The sequence below is a fragment of the Cynocephalus volans genome, chromosome Y (assembly GCF_027409185.1).
Source record: "Cynocephalus volans isolate mCynVol1 chromosome Y, mCynVol1.pri, whole genome shotgun sequence".
NCBI classification, from domain to species: Eukaryota; Metazoa; Chordata; class Mammalia; order Dermoptera; family Cynocephalidae; genus Cynocephalus; species Cynocephalus volans.
The window spans coordinates 1,287,057-1,302,327 of NC_084479.1; the positions used below are offsets into that span (position 1 = coordinate 1,287,057).

The 15,271-nt window shown below is 47.4% G+C and overlaps 1 protein-coding gene across 5 annotated transcripts in view; it reads left to right on the forward strand.

The window, feature by feature from the left end:
• Positions 1-3,343: 3,343 nt before the first annotated feature.
• The window catches only part of LOC134368921 (F-box-like/WD repeat-containing protein TBL1X), a 214,212-nt gene continuing 202,284 nt past the window's right edge, over positions 3,344-15,271 (forward strand). For 2 of the 5 annotated variants that reach the window (XM_063085153.1, XM_063085156.1), the window contains exon 1: positions 4,970-5,071. The gene's annotated coding sequence lies outside the window, so the exon portion shown is untranslated. Of the gene's footprint in view, positions 3,489-4,969; positions 5,072-6,907; positions 6,935-15,271 lie in introns of those variants that run through there. The other 3 variants (XM_063085154.1, XM_063085157.1, XM_063085155.1) reach the window with 3 other exon arrangements.

Sequence of the window (15,271 nt, forward strand, 5' to 3'; positions counted from 1 at the left end):
TGCGATTTATTGAGAGTCAGCCCTAGACACAAGGGTTTAAAAGAAAAAGAAAAAGAAAAAGAAAAAGAAAAAGAAAAAAAGTTTTAGATCTACAGAACAATTGAGCAGATAAGGCAGAGTTCCCATGTCCCCTCTCCCTCCCCAGCTGCCAGTGTTATTAACATATTGTTAGTATAGTACATTCGTTACTATTAATGAACCAATATTGATACATTATTATTAATTAAAGTCCGTATTTATACAGTGTCATACAGAATAGATTCACTGCCCTAAAAAATCCCCAGAGCTCAACCTGTTTATTCCTCCCTCCCCTGGCAACTGCTGAACTTTTCATCAGCTCTATAGTTTTGCCCTTTTGAGAATGTCATATTGTTGGAATCATGTAGTTTGCAGCCTTTTTAGACTGGCTTCTTCCACTTGGCAATATGCATTTAAGGTTTCTGCATGTTTTTTTGTGGCTTGATAGCTCATTTCTTTTTTATCGCTGAATACTATTCCATTGTGTGGATGTGACAGTTTATCCCTTCAACCAAGGACATCTCGGTTGCTTCCAGTGTTTGGCAATTATGCACAAAGCTGCTTTCTGTAGTCAAACATAAGTTTTTGACTTAGTTGGGTAAATACCTAGGAGCACAATTTCTGGGTTCTATAGAAAGACTATGATTAGCTTTGTAGGAAACTGCCTAGCTGCCTTCTGAAGTATCTATACAATTTTGCATTCCCACCAGCAATGACTGAGAGTTCCTATTGCTCTGTATCCCATCAGCATTTGATATTATCAGCTTTTTGGATTTTAGCAATTCTAAGAGGTATGTAGTGGTATATCATTGTTATGTTAATTTGCAATTCCTAGCGATATGTTATGTTCAGCAAGTTTCCATATGCTTCTTTGCCATATATATATATATATATATATATATATATATAGATAGATAGATACATTTTTTTTTTCTGTATATACCTTTGGTGAGTTTTTTTTTTTTTTTTTGTCGTTTTTTCGTGACCGGCACTCAGCCAGTGAGTACACCGGTCAGTCCTATATAGGATCCGAACCCGCGGCGGGAGCGTCGCCGCGCTGCCAGCGCAGCACTCTACCAAGTGCGCCACAGGCTCGGCCCTTTGGTGAGTTCTTTTCGTGATCTTTTGCCTGCTTTTTAATTGTTTTTTATTTTTTTTGGTAGTGGCTGGTAAGGGGATCTGAGCCCTCGACCTTCGTGTTATAATACCACACTCTAACCAACTGAGAGGGTGGTTGTTTTCTTATTGTTGAATTTTAAGAATTTTTTGTATATTTTGAATAGGATTCTTTACCAAATACGGATTTTGCAAATATGAGCGGTCTTCAAAAAGTTCACGGAAAGATTAATATCATCTTTTAGCTCCATTTTTCCATAAATTTTTTGAAGTACCCTCATATTTTCTCCCAGATAGTGACTTATTTTTTCAATCTCTTAACAGTGTCTGTTGCAGACTTTTAAAAATGAAGCCTAACTGCTATGATTTTTAAAAATTTTTGATGGCTGTATTTTACACACATATTTTACATATATTTCTATACACATATATTTTGGGGGGGCTGGCCAGTATGGGGATTCAAACCCTTGACTTTGGTGTTCCAACTTCTGTGTGTTAAATGCATCCCTCAAAGATTTATGTATTGGAAACCTGACCTCCATTTTAAGAGTGTCAAGAGGGTGGGAAATCCAATTATGGTATTTGAAAGGTGGGGCCTTTCAGAGGTGATTAGACTGTGAGGACTGTGCCCTCATGAATGGGTTGATCCATTCATGGAGTCATGGGTGTGGTTCTGATGGCTTTAGAAGGAGAGTGAGTGAGAAAGTTCTCTTTCTCTTGGTCAGCCCATTCTTACCTAGCATGTGAGTTGCTGTAAAGAGTCACTCCACCAGGAAGAAGGTCTTTACCAGATGTGGACTTTAGACTTTCAATCTCCAAAACTGTGAGAAATACATTTCATTTCTTTGTAAATTGCCCAGTTTCAGGTATTTTGTTATAAGCAACAGAAATGGACTAATACACCAACATTCTTTTTTTTTTTCTTTCATAGATCATGCTTTTGGTGTTGTATCTAAAAAGTCACTGCCAAACCCAGGGTCGTCTGGATTTTCACCTATGTCATCTTCTGGGAGTTTTATAGTTTTCCCCTTAACATTTAGGTCCATGATCTATTTTGACTTAATTTTTGTGAAAGGTATAAGGTCTGTATATAGAATCCTTTTTTTTGCATATGAATGTCCAGTTGTTCCAGCACCATTTGTTAAAAAGGAGCCTTTGCTCCTTTGTCAAAGACTAGCTGAGTATATTTGTGTGGGTTCCTACTGCCTTTTAACTAAATTTTCGGCTGCTCATATAGGAAATAGTGATGGCATTTGTTGCAAGCAGATTCTTGTGTTTACCCCTCCCTGCAGTCAGTAACTGAAAATAATTGTGTGGAATACACACATGTGCACATACATATTGCAGTGGATATCTGTGGAAATCATGGTAGCTCACTTCTACATAGTATCTTTTACTTTTGCCAGAGTGCTCTAGCTCCTTTCTGCTCTATTTTATTTCCTTGTTTTCTCCCACTTTACAGGACTGCACATTTGAAAATCGACAAAACAGATAAAATAGCCTAATTTACCACCGACCTACCACCATTTCAGGAAGAGGAGTTTTAGTGATTTTATGATGAATGTAGAAAGTCTCTTTTCCTGTCTTAGGTCTTACAACGTCCCTTGGGGGTCCTATGAGTCTACGATAAAAGCGTGACTCCTTACAGGCAGGAAGACCTTTGGGATTATTGGGATATTACCAAACAGGCAAAATGGATTCTGAGCTCACTTGCACTGTGATTTACCGCCTGTAAAACCTGTCCACACTGGGCCCTGGCTGGAGACTTAGGATTTCCACCTTTTGCTTATCCTTTAAATGATTGACGTCTGACAAATAATCTCCAAGTAATACAAAGAAGCCTTTTAACCAAGTTCAGTTCAGAATTTCCAAGCAGCTAAAGACAAGCAGGGCTGGTCGGGCAGAGGGGCCGGTTTGGTTGCGCAGCTACTCGGGAGTGTGTGGTAGCTGAGGGCCGCGTCCCCGTAAAGCCGAGAGCTGTAATGATGTCAACTTGTTATTTACTTTCCAAATCTGAATGACTGAGCAAGGCGAAAGGAGAATCAATCAACCACAATGTGACCCTACAGGCGGAAAAAACGCAGCGCTCCCACCAGCAGGCGGTGGGGGAAGGGAAGCACGTGTAACCGGGGCAGGGTTGCATCATGAGCTCGCTGGGGTTTTCTATTGCACCCTTCGTTTTTTCGATTGCATGTAATGCCTCAGCATCAGTCTGCACAAGCCCAGGGAGCCCGGGAGCAACGAGGGGCAGGCTCAAGGGAAGGCCCCACCAAGTCTTTTTGGGGGCCCTTGAATGGCAACTGATACATAATAAGACACAATCTATTCTGCTGATTCACAATTATGGAGACTGTGTAAGTGTGTATTTTTTTGATGTGCTCTAATAATGGTGTAGCAACAGTCGTTTTACATCATTGACGTTTTACAGCAGTATTTTGCAGGGTAGTTTTTAGGTCCGCCTTTTTGATGGAGGACCAGCCCCTTAAAAACTCACCTCGGGTCCCCCCTCCCCCAGCAACCAGAACAACAAATGGTCTAGTGTTCAAGGAAGGAGCAAGCAAGGTGATAGTTTAAATTGCTGAGTGTACAGGGCTCTTAGCGCGGAGCTCATTAGATACCAAAGGGAGGGGCAAAGTTATTTAAAAATTATTCAGCCAGGCAGACACCAAAGGTACTGGGGAGGAGGATCGGATGTTTGTTTAATTGAATTAAGGCCGGGAGTGGTGGGGAATCGTCGCCAACGTGGAGGGGAAGGAGCGCTGGGGACTTGGGTGCACCAGGGTTGGGCCGTATAAGCCTTTGCAACTTAAATCACTTTGCAAATGCCCGAGGTCTGAAGCCTGGGGTGGGGGTGAGGAGGTCGGAGGGCCCGGGTCTCCCCAAACCCGGAGCTCCCCCACCCGGCTCCCGGCGCCCACTGTGTGTGTTTCTCGCCAAGCATTGCCGGCTGTTCCCGGGAGGTGTTTTGCAAAGATCCGGGCTCTGCCTGAGTTCTCCCTTTTTGGGGTGGGGGAAAGGCCATTGGGGTGTCCTCTAAGCCGCCGATTTTGAGGGAGATGCACCCTCGGGCAGGTTGCACGGGGTGCTGTTGGGGCAGTTGGGCGACTTCTTTTTTTGAGGTGGGGAGGGTGCTCCAGCAATGGCCCGGGTTCCCCTCCCCCCGGACACCGCGGGGTGGCCCGGGTTCCCGTCCCTTCGAGGCAGTCAAGGAAAGGCTGGGTTTGGGAGTGGGTGGGTGTAGGCCCGGGATCCTCTTATTTCCTCTGAAGGCCACGGAGACAGGTTTTGGAGCAAGTGGGCAGAGGCCCGGGTCCCCTCACCTGCCCTAGGCGTGGGGGGAGGGGACAGATTGGGATGAGGTACTGTGTAGGGACGCAGGTCCCTCTGCCTTGGGGGAGGGGCTGGGTTGGGGCTCGGGTCGTCCCTAGGAGCCTGGGGGGAGCGGCAGGCCTGAAGTCCCTATCCTCCGTGGGGGAGGGGCTGGTTTGGGACGCAGGGTCCCCTTCCCCCAGCCTTGGGGCCACCCCCCCGGCCGTGGGGAAGGGGCGGGCCGTGGCGGCGGAGGCGGGCCCCCCCCTGCCGGGCCGGCGCGCTCGCGGCCGCTCCCCCCGGAGGTCACTGCCCGTGCCGGTCCCTCCCGCCGTCCCGCCCTCTCCCGCCGCCGCCGCTCCCGCCCCAGAGCCCCCGCCCCGCCGCCGCCGCCGCTGCAGCGCCCTCCGGCCGCCATTCGGCAGCGAAACTTTCCAGCGCCCGCGCCCTCTCGGGGACTCGGCGGCGGCGGGGCGGGGGCGGCCCGGGGGCGGCGCTCGGCTGCTCCGGGGCGCCGGGCCCTCCTCGGCCGCGGCACGGCCCGGGCTCGGCGACGGCCGGCCGGAGAGAGGCAAGGAGCGCGGCCGGGCGCGGCGGCGCGGCCACAAGTTTCGCCGGTGGCGCCGAGGTGAGTGCGCGGGGCCGGCGCGGCCGCCGGGGGCTGGGGCTGGGGCGGCGGTGGGGGTGGGGCGCAAACTTCTGCGGCGCGGGGGGCGGGGATGACTCCCCCCGGGGGTCCCGGTGGCGGATCGGGGCGCCGGGACGCTGCGCCCGCCCCGGGGGTTCCTGGAGTGGAAGGTGCCCAACTGTCCCCGCGGCGCTCGACTGGGGTGCGGCGCGCCCTGGAGGCTGAACAATACCCCGGGCGGCCGCTCCCAAAGTGACGGCGCGTGGGGGCGGGCGGAGGCGGCGAGGGGGCTCTTTTGCTTTGCGGAGGGGGAGGCGGCCGCTAAGTTTAGGGAAGCGCCCACGTTCTCCCCACCGTGCCCCTTTGTCTGCCCATCCCGGGGCTCCCTGGGCCAAGCCGCGCCGCCGCGGGCCGGAGGGGCCGTGGCGGGATCCCCCGGGGGGAGGGGAGCCCATTCATCCCCGGGGCGCGCGGGCCGGCCCGCCCCGACCTGCGTGGAAGCGCGGGGCGCGCAGTGGAGAGAGGGGCGGGGAGGTGGCGCGGCCCCGCGTCTGCCCAGGTTCTGAGGCGCAGAAACTGTCAAGGAAGTCGGGAGCCCCCTCCCCTCCGTCCCCCGGCCCGAGCGCGGGGACGGGGCTGGGGCCACACCGGTGGGCGGGGCGCCTCTGGCCAGGCGGGGGTCTGCACCGCGCGGCCTGAGGCGGGTGCAGACCTGTTGCTCCTGGCGCAGGGGATGGGGGGGTCCCATAGACCCTAAGCTCCGGCCCTGCTCCCCAGGGGGACCTTCCGTGACCGAGGGCTGGTGCTCGGAACGGGGGCTGCGCCTTCCGGAGTCGGCGATCGCCGAGTGTGTGACAACTTTGGGTCGCTGGAGGCCTGGCCGCGTTGGGAGAGGGCCTGGATTTCACGTGCATCGCCCGTGCGCGGTCAGGCACGGGCACGGGCACGGGCCCGGGCTCGGGCTCGCTCAGTGCACTGCCTCGTGTCCTCGCAGCAACTGCGTCGGGCACTGCAGAAAGTTAGGGTCCGGCGTGTTTCTTTTCGACTGGGTGGTTTTGTGGAGCAAAACCTAAAAAGAAACAAAAGCCCACCCCCTGTTGCATTTGCAACTGTCTCTGCTTTGCATTGTCATGTGTGGCTTGACCTGACTCCTGGATGTTTTTCTCTCCTGACACGCCTCCCGAGTCCCTGATTTAACCTGGAAGGGGAGGGGCAGGACTCTAGACTTGGCGCGGGGTGGGGTGGGGGTGGGGAGGGGAGGAAGGTGCCAGGCGGTGGCTTCGGGGTCGGAAATGGCTCTGGACGATTGTATGAAGCGTTACAACGAGTCATTCCTAGAAAAGATGCAATTAGGAAAAAATAAAGAATGTTGAGTATGGAACTGTTAAGACGTTAAGACAACGCTTTTATTTTAAAGGGTACCTATGTCTCATCCTGTCGAAAAACACCCAGCTGGATAACTAATACAAGGATAAAAGTTTAAGTTCTTCGCGTGATCCACGTGTTAACATGGTCCCTTAAGGCGATTCCAACCCTTAATTGAACACACACCTGTGGGACAAAAATGGAGATTTTTGGTGTAGCGCTGCTGCCCCCACCCCCATGAATTGTGCTTCTTGAATGGACCCAGAGAATTTCACTCTGCCAGTAGTTTTAAGGAGGAAGTGGATTGTAAAAAATAACGACGACTTTACTGTGGACACACTTAGAAGTGAATGTTTCGAAATCTGGACTTTTTTCATCAGTTGTTTCTGTACCACCGATTCTATATGATAGCATCTTAGTAAGAAGATACTTTTTCTACTTTTATGGTGATGGACAAATGTTCATTCAAAAATGTACTGAGCTGCCGCTAGAAGTCAGGTACTGTGCTAAGCCCAGGGGACCCCAGGAGCACGACAGAGCCCCTTTGGGGGACACTGGGAATGGGGGTGCGGTGGGGGTTGGGCACTCCCCAACAGCAGGGTGTGCTACCTGTATCCTCGGGCATTTCTTCTTAATCTTCTTTTATCCAGGGCTGAGTGAGTCCAGGAGTTAAGAATATCTTTTAAATTTCATGCATTGATCCTTAAATCTCCCAAACCTCACCACTCCTGGAAGTTTGGGCATTTTAATGAGCTGTGTCGGGATATTGCGTGGTGTGGTGTGGGGCTTAGAATTGTAGTTGGCTTTGAATCCACTTTGACCTGTTGGAGCTCAGTTTTCTCATCTGTGTGATAGCGTCATGAGCCTGCCTGGCTGGGCTATTAGGAGGGTTTCTATGGGGTCTGGAGACAAAGTGGTGAATGGACCCCCTGAGTCTACCTCCATCACGGCAGGTGGCATCATGACAGATACCGTTTGGTGAGAAAAGCAGCCTTTATCCTCATTTGGCCTGAACTCGTGAAGGGGGCCCAGCATGTTCGTGCTGTGCGGTTGACCAGTTGTTTGACCTCGAACTCCTGCAGCTTCTTTGAGCGTTGTTTTCTATGTATAAAAATAAAAAGGAGAACTGAAATAGTGGTCCTCACTGGATAGTGCGAGTGCCAAAAGAGAATGTATGTATCAGTTTTTTTGAAAATACAAGGCCTCTTGCAAATTTTAGTTGTTGATCTTGTGCGAATAGAATAATTGTCTTTCCATAACTTGAATGCCATGCACTGAGGATTTTACAGGCATTTACAGCCCATGGATAGTAATTATTGTTTTCAGTGTGCAGCAGAGGACACTAACATTCATAGATGTTAAGTAACTTGCTAGTACAGAGTGGAGGGAAGATGGTCCAATTCCCAAAGCTCAGCTCTTAAGCTTGGTGTTATTTTGCCTACATGCCTGTTCAGTGTGGATCTGCCCATTGAAGACAAAAGATCTATAAACTACAGACACACACATACGGGAGAATCTATATTGAATGTGTTCATAAGAATCTATATACATATAGATGTATCTCAAGTGAATCAAGGAAGGTTGACCACAGTGGAGCGATTATTTTCTTCTATAGCTTTGTCTTTGGATACGGTAGCCACTAACCACATATGGATATTTAGGCTTCACTTAGCTGAAAATAATCCCAATTTGTCAGTTGCAGTAGCCATATTTTACTTCTCAGTAGCTGCATGTGGTGAGGTGGCCACCATATGGAACAGTACAAAACTTGCAGAAAGTTCTGTCGGAGTGTGCTACTCGGCAGTTACCACAGTGAAACCTTAGTAAAGAAAAAGGAGAGTTTGTGTATTTTTTTGTTTGCAATAATTCACAGGTAATTTTTTTTAAAAAAGGCCCATTTCAAGCAACCCAATTAAAAAATGGGCAAAAGAGCTAAGCAGGAATTTCTCTAAGGAAGATATACAAATGGCCAACAGACATATGAAAAAATGCTCAACATCACTCAGCATCCGGGAAATGCAAATCAAAACTACACTTAGATACCATCTCACCCCAGTTAGGATGGCTAAAATCCAAAAGTCTGAACGATAAATGCTGGCGAGGTTGCGGAGAAAAAGGAACTCTCATACATTGTTGGTGGGACTGCAAAATGGTGCAGCCTCTATGGAAAATGGTATGGAGGTTCCTCAAACAATTGCAGATAGATCTGCCATATGACCACTGCTGGGAATATACCCAGAGGAATGGAAATCATCAAGTCGAAGGTATACCTGTTCCCCAATGTTCATCGCAGCACTCTTTACAATAGCCAAGAGTTGGAACCAGCCCAAATGTCCATCATCAGATGAGTGGATATGGAAAATGTGGTACATCTACACAATGGAATACTACTCTGCTATAAAAAAAAGAGTGAAATACTGCCATTTGCAACAACATGGATGGACCTAGAGACAATTATATTAAGTGAAACAAGTCAGGCACAGAAAGAGAAATACCACATGTTCTCACTTACTGGTGGGAGCTAAAAATTAATATATAAATTCACACACACACACACAAAAAAACCGGAGGGGGGGGGAGAAGACATAACATCTACAATTACTTGAAGTTGATACGACAAGCAAACAGAAAGGACATTGTTGGGAGGGAGTGGGGAGAGGGAGGAGGGAGGGAGGTTTCAGTGATGGGCCACAATAATCAACCACGTTGTATATCGACAAAATAAAACTAAGGGAAAAAAAAAAAAAAAAAAAAAAGGCCCATTTCAGACGGTGATTTGCCCAGGCAAGTGATTTCAGTGAATGGGTTCTTAACCTGAAATTGACAGCTATAGTTTTAGATTGAGGTGTTTTGGACCAATTTCGAGTTAGAAAACCAGAACTCAGGCTGAGTTCCGCCACTGAGTGTTAAATTTTTGGCAGGGCATTTAGCTGTTCCATCCCTCAGTTTGCCTCTCTGAAAAATGGCACTCCCAGTCCCCAATGAACATCCCTCGAGATGGTGTAGAGGGAAGGCTCAAGGCAAATGGGAAGTGTCGCTGTCCGTGAGGGTCCTGTGCTGGTGACTGAGTGTTGGACCCTGTCCCATATTCTCAAACCCTTGCTCCCCACCCCCTCCTTGACTTTTAAGTCCTAAGTATTAAGGTTGAAACTCTTGAAGTCAAAACCTAACATGTGAAGAGGCTTATAAGGAAGCCTTCCCACCAGGTGAGACATCACAGTAGTCAATGTACTTTAAAAAAAAAAAAAAAAAAAAAAAAGCGTGGCTGAGTGTTAGCTGTTTCCTGCACTCTGAGCCCCTGAGTCAGTATGTTATTTTTATTACTTAGTGAATGTGTCATTTGCATAGTTCTTTGTATTTTTATAGCAATGGGGTACAAATTTTATTTGTAAATGAGGCTGGGGGAGAAACCCAGCTTTGTGTCTGTGTGGGAGGTGACTTCCCAGACTCCTGACCCGCCCTTTGTGCTCACTTTTGCTTCTTGTCAGGACTCTGGTGGAACCATCAGCCTTTGGCTGGAAGGATGTGCAAACCTGGGGCGCCCGCCACTCTCTGCAGAGGTGGAAAAAGGGTCCCTTACAGAGGGAGGCCCAGGAAAGCCATTTCCCGTAGGTCCTGAGTGTCAGGAATTCAGATTCTCTGCTGCATTCCTGCTGAGTAGCAGAACCCCTCACCTCTTCCCCGTGCTCTGCACCGGGCCACGTGCACCCCCTGGCCTAGGTGATCATCGTGGTTTCTCTGCCGGGGGCGGCAAGACCGTTTTTGTCCCCCTTCGTCCCCCTTAAAAAAAAAAAAGTTGTACACTGTATCCAATAAGTTGTTAATCTTTCACCACCAAATACATTGAGAAAACAGTTCCAGTCAGGAAGCAAGACTAAAGTCCTTTTGTAAACACTATTTTTTTCTAAGTTGGAAAGATAAACTTTCTTTTCCATAGCTATTTTTAGTGTGAAGGAAGTAACTGACCTCTCCAGGCGGAGGCTGGATGCGAGTGTCCCCCCGGGGTCCTGCTCCGTCCCCCTTCCCTCCTCTCCTGCCTTTCTGCGGGGCTCCACCACATGGACCGTGCAGGCCAGATGGGCAGAAGTGGAACCCGCCAGAACCAAAATAAAAGCTGGGTGTGGGAAGCGACTAAAAAATCAACATTTTATAAAGGGCAAAGAGAGCCTCGTCTGAGAACAGGAGTTTAGAATCTCGAGGGAAAGCGCATCGTTAACTTGCCTTGAGAGGGTTATTGCTCTTGCTGGGCCCCCTGCCTGGCCAGCCTATTAAATATTTAGGGAGAATCCGCTGCTCGCTTGAAAATCACCGAAGTCAATTGGAAGTCATTAAAAATATGGAATTGGAGCAAATTTAAAGTTAAAACAGAGGAGAGAATATGTTTCTTTTATAAAGGACGTTGGGTACCATTTTCTTTCTTTTCTTAGACTTCTTGACTGATGAGAACAGGGAGATCTAGATGGGGCTTGACATGCTTGTCCAAGAGAAAGGGAAGTCTGAAAAAATGAAGGTGGAGAAGATGGTTGTTTATAGCAAAGGTATTGTCCACATTGGGCTCTAGAATGTTGTGTCAACTAACGGTTCTCGATTGAGGAAGTCTTGCCCCCCACAATCAAGGGGCATTTGCCAATGTCTGGAGACATTTTGGATTGTCACAGCTGCTGGGGTGTGAGGGCTGCTTCTGGCGTCTAGTGGGTGGAGACCAGGAATGCTGCTGAACACCTATAGTGCACAGGACAGCTGTCACTACAGAGAATGATCTGACCCCAAATGCCAGGAGGGCCAAGGTCGAGAAACCCTGAGTTATACAGTCAACCGTGCAATCCTGTTTTGGTCAAGGTCCATGGGGATGCCAGGGAAAAACAAGTGTGTGTGTGTGTGTGTGTGTGTGTGTGTGTGTGTGTGTGTGTGTGTGTACATACACATAGACACATACGTACACATATAGACATACATGCATATACACGCACACGCACTTGCTCTCTAGCAATTTGCTTGCTTTTCATATCTTTTTCCTTCCCTCTTAAATTTCAGGGCTAGTTTTTAGTATATTATATATAAATACTAATATATATATATAATATACTCCACCATGGTGTGTGGTAACTAAGAAACCTCAGAGTGTGGAGGCAAAGGATTGTCTGGAGTATTTGCTGCTTGCGAGACTCTGGGTGTTGCTCTGTCTCCTTTCCTACAACAGCCAAGGGAGCAGTTTGGGGCAGCTGGGTGGGACCTGCATTTTACTTGTAGAAGGCCTCATCCACGTGTCAGGAGGAAGAAGACACCTGGAGTGCCGTTCTGCTGTGGCCTGGTTGTCCTGGGCCAGCCCCCAGCCTCTCTGTGCAAGTGAGCCCCAGAGGAGCCACAAGCCCAACCTGGCTGGGGGGATTCTGGGCTTCCACTGGTCATGGGACAGGTGACAGGGCTGTGAGAGGGGCCTGCTTTGCAGCCAGCTCTCTGTGCACTGACGGCATCTTTGGGCAAATCAATGAACTTGTCTAGCGTTGATTTTCTCATTGAGAGAGGAGAGATGGAGGGGGGGGCAGGGAAAGAGGACACTGAGAGTAAAATTGATTTCTCAGGCTTGTTTTGTTCAAGAAAATGCATTTCTCAGGCTTCCATTAAAGGAGATAATATTGTTATAATGCTTGGAGCTCAACATGCTTATATTTTCCTCTACTCTCAAGTTGGAAATTGGGTTTGAAAATATATCTTTATCTGTTATGATGCTGTCTAGCAATTTTCTTGCTTTTTGTGTGGGTCTTTCCCCCTCCCCCTCTTGTGTAATTATTGATGCTCCTTTACTTAGGATGGGGTTATGTCTAGATAAATGCATCGTAAAGTCCAACCATTGTAAGTCAGGGACTGTCTGTATATCTATATAATTATATCTATGTAATTAAAAAAAAATTACTGTATGGCAAAATTGACTGTTTTTCTCTCTGGGTGTACAGTTTTATGAGTTTTAACATGTGCATATATTTATGTGACCACCACCATAATTTGGATACAGAATAATTCTGTCACCTCAAAGAAGTCCATGGAACTGTCTCCCATAGTACCTCCACAGTCACCCCTTCCCCTGCCCAGCTGCTCTACTCTCCAGGTCTTGGGGGTCACATTTTATTTAACACATGATGAAATGCCTTATGGAGAATCGCTCTGTGCTTCTAGCACCTTCCTTGATTCTTCTCTCTCATGGCACCTGAGTTTTATGCTTTTGCACGTTGCAGCCAACCTGCCTTCCTCAGAGTTTTGCACTGTGGGTGTTGTCAAAAGCCAGGAAAAGAACAGCTTACTGCTTCTGAATGTGTCTGAGAAACCCTGGTGAAAAATACTAGTTGTTTTGTTGGGGCTGCTGAAGATGTGCTCTTTTTTCTATGGCAGTTAATTCTTGCTGCCAAGTGGGTTGAGATGGGATATTTTTGTTGCACATTTAGAGAATGTTACCCTAACCTTTTTGCTCAGTATGACTGAAAGACAGTATATCACATGTATCAGAAGGTTAAAGTCGTGGGTTCAATTTCAAAAACAGGACACTTATACATTGAGAGGTGTTGCTGTTTTCTTATGTGGGTGAATCAAGTGAATATAAAATAACAAAGTGTCAAGTTGCTTTTGATTAGTTGGTTGTTAAAATAAAATGAATGATTGTGTTTCTGTTGCTGTATAGTTGCTGACCGTAACTGCGTGTGTCCTCCCTGGTAGCCATCACGGTTGGATGAGTGACTCTTGGGGCTGCTTTTCAACCTCACAGCTGTGTAGATTTTAATTTAGAAGGGGGACACTGCTTCAGTGTTGGGTGGGCCTTTTTGAAAATTAAAAAAAATTTTTTTTTACTGCTTAAGGATGATGGTAGTTTTATGTTAACTAAACCCTGGGGTAAACTGACGTTTATGTCCCATGCCTGGACTATCATTTTTCCCACGATTAGAATAAGCAATATTTTGGTTAACATTGATAAGTTAGTTGCATATTTTAGTTAAAACAAAACAAAACAAAAACCGACAATGATTCAGAAGACGCTTTGGGCTGTTGGGTGCCTCTGAATAATTCTTGTGACTGTTGTAGTTATCCTGTCTCAGGAGACCCCGTAAAATAAGCACAAACAATGCTGACGGCAGAATTCACAGTGTTTATTCTTGACCAGGGTGTCTGCCTCGAATTCCTGTCATTTTTTCCTATCGTGATGGATGTAGCTGGAATGCTTAAAAGAAAACATGAGAGCTTTCTTTGCTTGCTTTCCTTGAGCCTGGAACCTAGAGTATACCCCCAGATAGACTGCGCCCAACCCTGTCCTTTCTGGAACGCTTGCCACCAAACCCCGTTGGAGCACTGAGGCCGGGGGTGGGGGGCCCTCTCCAGCCTACTAACCTTCCCGGCTGTCCACGAAATGGAAAACTTCCTTCAAGTCTATTGAGAGCTGGATCCTCAACGCCATCCACGTTGGAGCAAGAGCAGAAAGGTACGTGTCCCCTCCCGGGTAGCTGGACTCATTACTGTTATCGACTTGCCTGTTGTCGTTAGGCTCTGGAGTCAGCGAACATGCGGCGTTCAGTTCTGCAAGCATTTCTGCCTGTTTGAATTTCCTGATAGGTGGAGACTTGGACAAAAAGAAACTTGCTGTATCTGGTGCCATTTTATTTCTTAAATCGGTAGTAACAGTCACAGTCATGGGCCGCTTTGCAATGGGGGATACGTTCTGAGAAATGTGTCGTTAGGTGATTTTGTCGTCCTGTGAACATTATACAGTGTACTTAACACAAACGAGGCTGGTATAGCCTACTGGGCTGGATGGTAGAGCCATTATAATCTGTGGGCCATCATATATGTGGCCTGTCGTTGGCATGTACTGTGATGAGACCATATGAAATCACCTTAAGAACTGGAGAACACATCAGCCCTACTGAGCTGCGATGTTCCTTTCCCGTGCGCTGCAGGTAATTCTCAGTCCTAACCCCGTCACCTGTGCTCCTCCCGTTATCCATCCTATCTTAACATCCATCTGAAGATGAGAAATGAAGTCGAGTTGGAGGTCCGGTGCCAAAGGCATGTGATGTAAAAATCTACAGCACCAGTATGCAAACGTAATTCCCAGCATCTATACAAATATAGGTGGCATCACAGTTTCAGATTGTATTTCTGAAAAGCAGCAGTGCATGCAGGGAATTGATATCCCTACCATTTTGTTCATTTGGGGAACAGATTAAACTTGGGTCCTTGCCTGAAGTTTTTTCCCAACAGAATCTTACCAGGTATTTTAATCCCATGAAACTTTAATGCCAGCTCCATGTGGAATTCGAACTTAAGATTTCAAAATTAAAAACTTGAAAACGGCAGTTGCCTGTATCTGATATTTGCAGGTCAGGTTTAGAGACATGGTTTGGTTTAACCCTTAATTTGATTATGAAAAAAAATCACATTAGGTTTGTATTTCTAAGACACACTGCTGATTCTATGCCGATTTCAACCATTTACAGTGATCTGTATCAGAAAGCTTCCCAAGAAAAAGAAACCTTTGAGGGTGCACCCAGCTCAGAAGTTGATGAAAATAAGAATTAATGATCTCATGAGTCCCATACATGACAGAAATTAATTGTAGACCAGATGAAAACAAGGGGAGGAGCCTGTGTAAATTAGAGTTGCTTTATGCATTTCACGGAACGCTGATAAATTTCATGGGATTCCAAGGATATTTAAACCAGTAGTCTCCAAATTTGGGGGAGGGGGAAGGGACAGCAATAACTTGTCACAGGTTTTAATTCTTAAAGGGGTCTTCCAGGTGAGTTTCATGCCCTCCGGCCGGTGCACAATAAAATTTATTAGAGTGCAGAA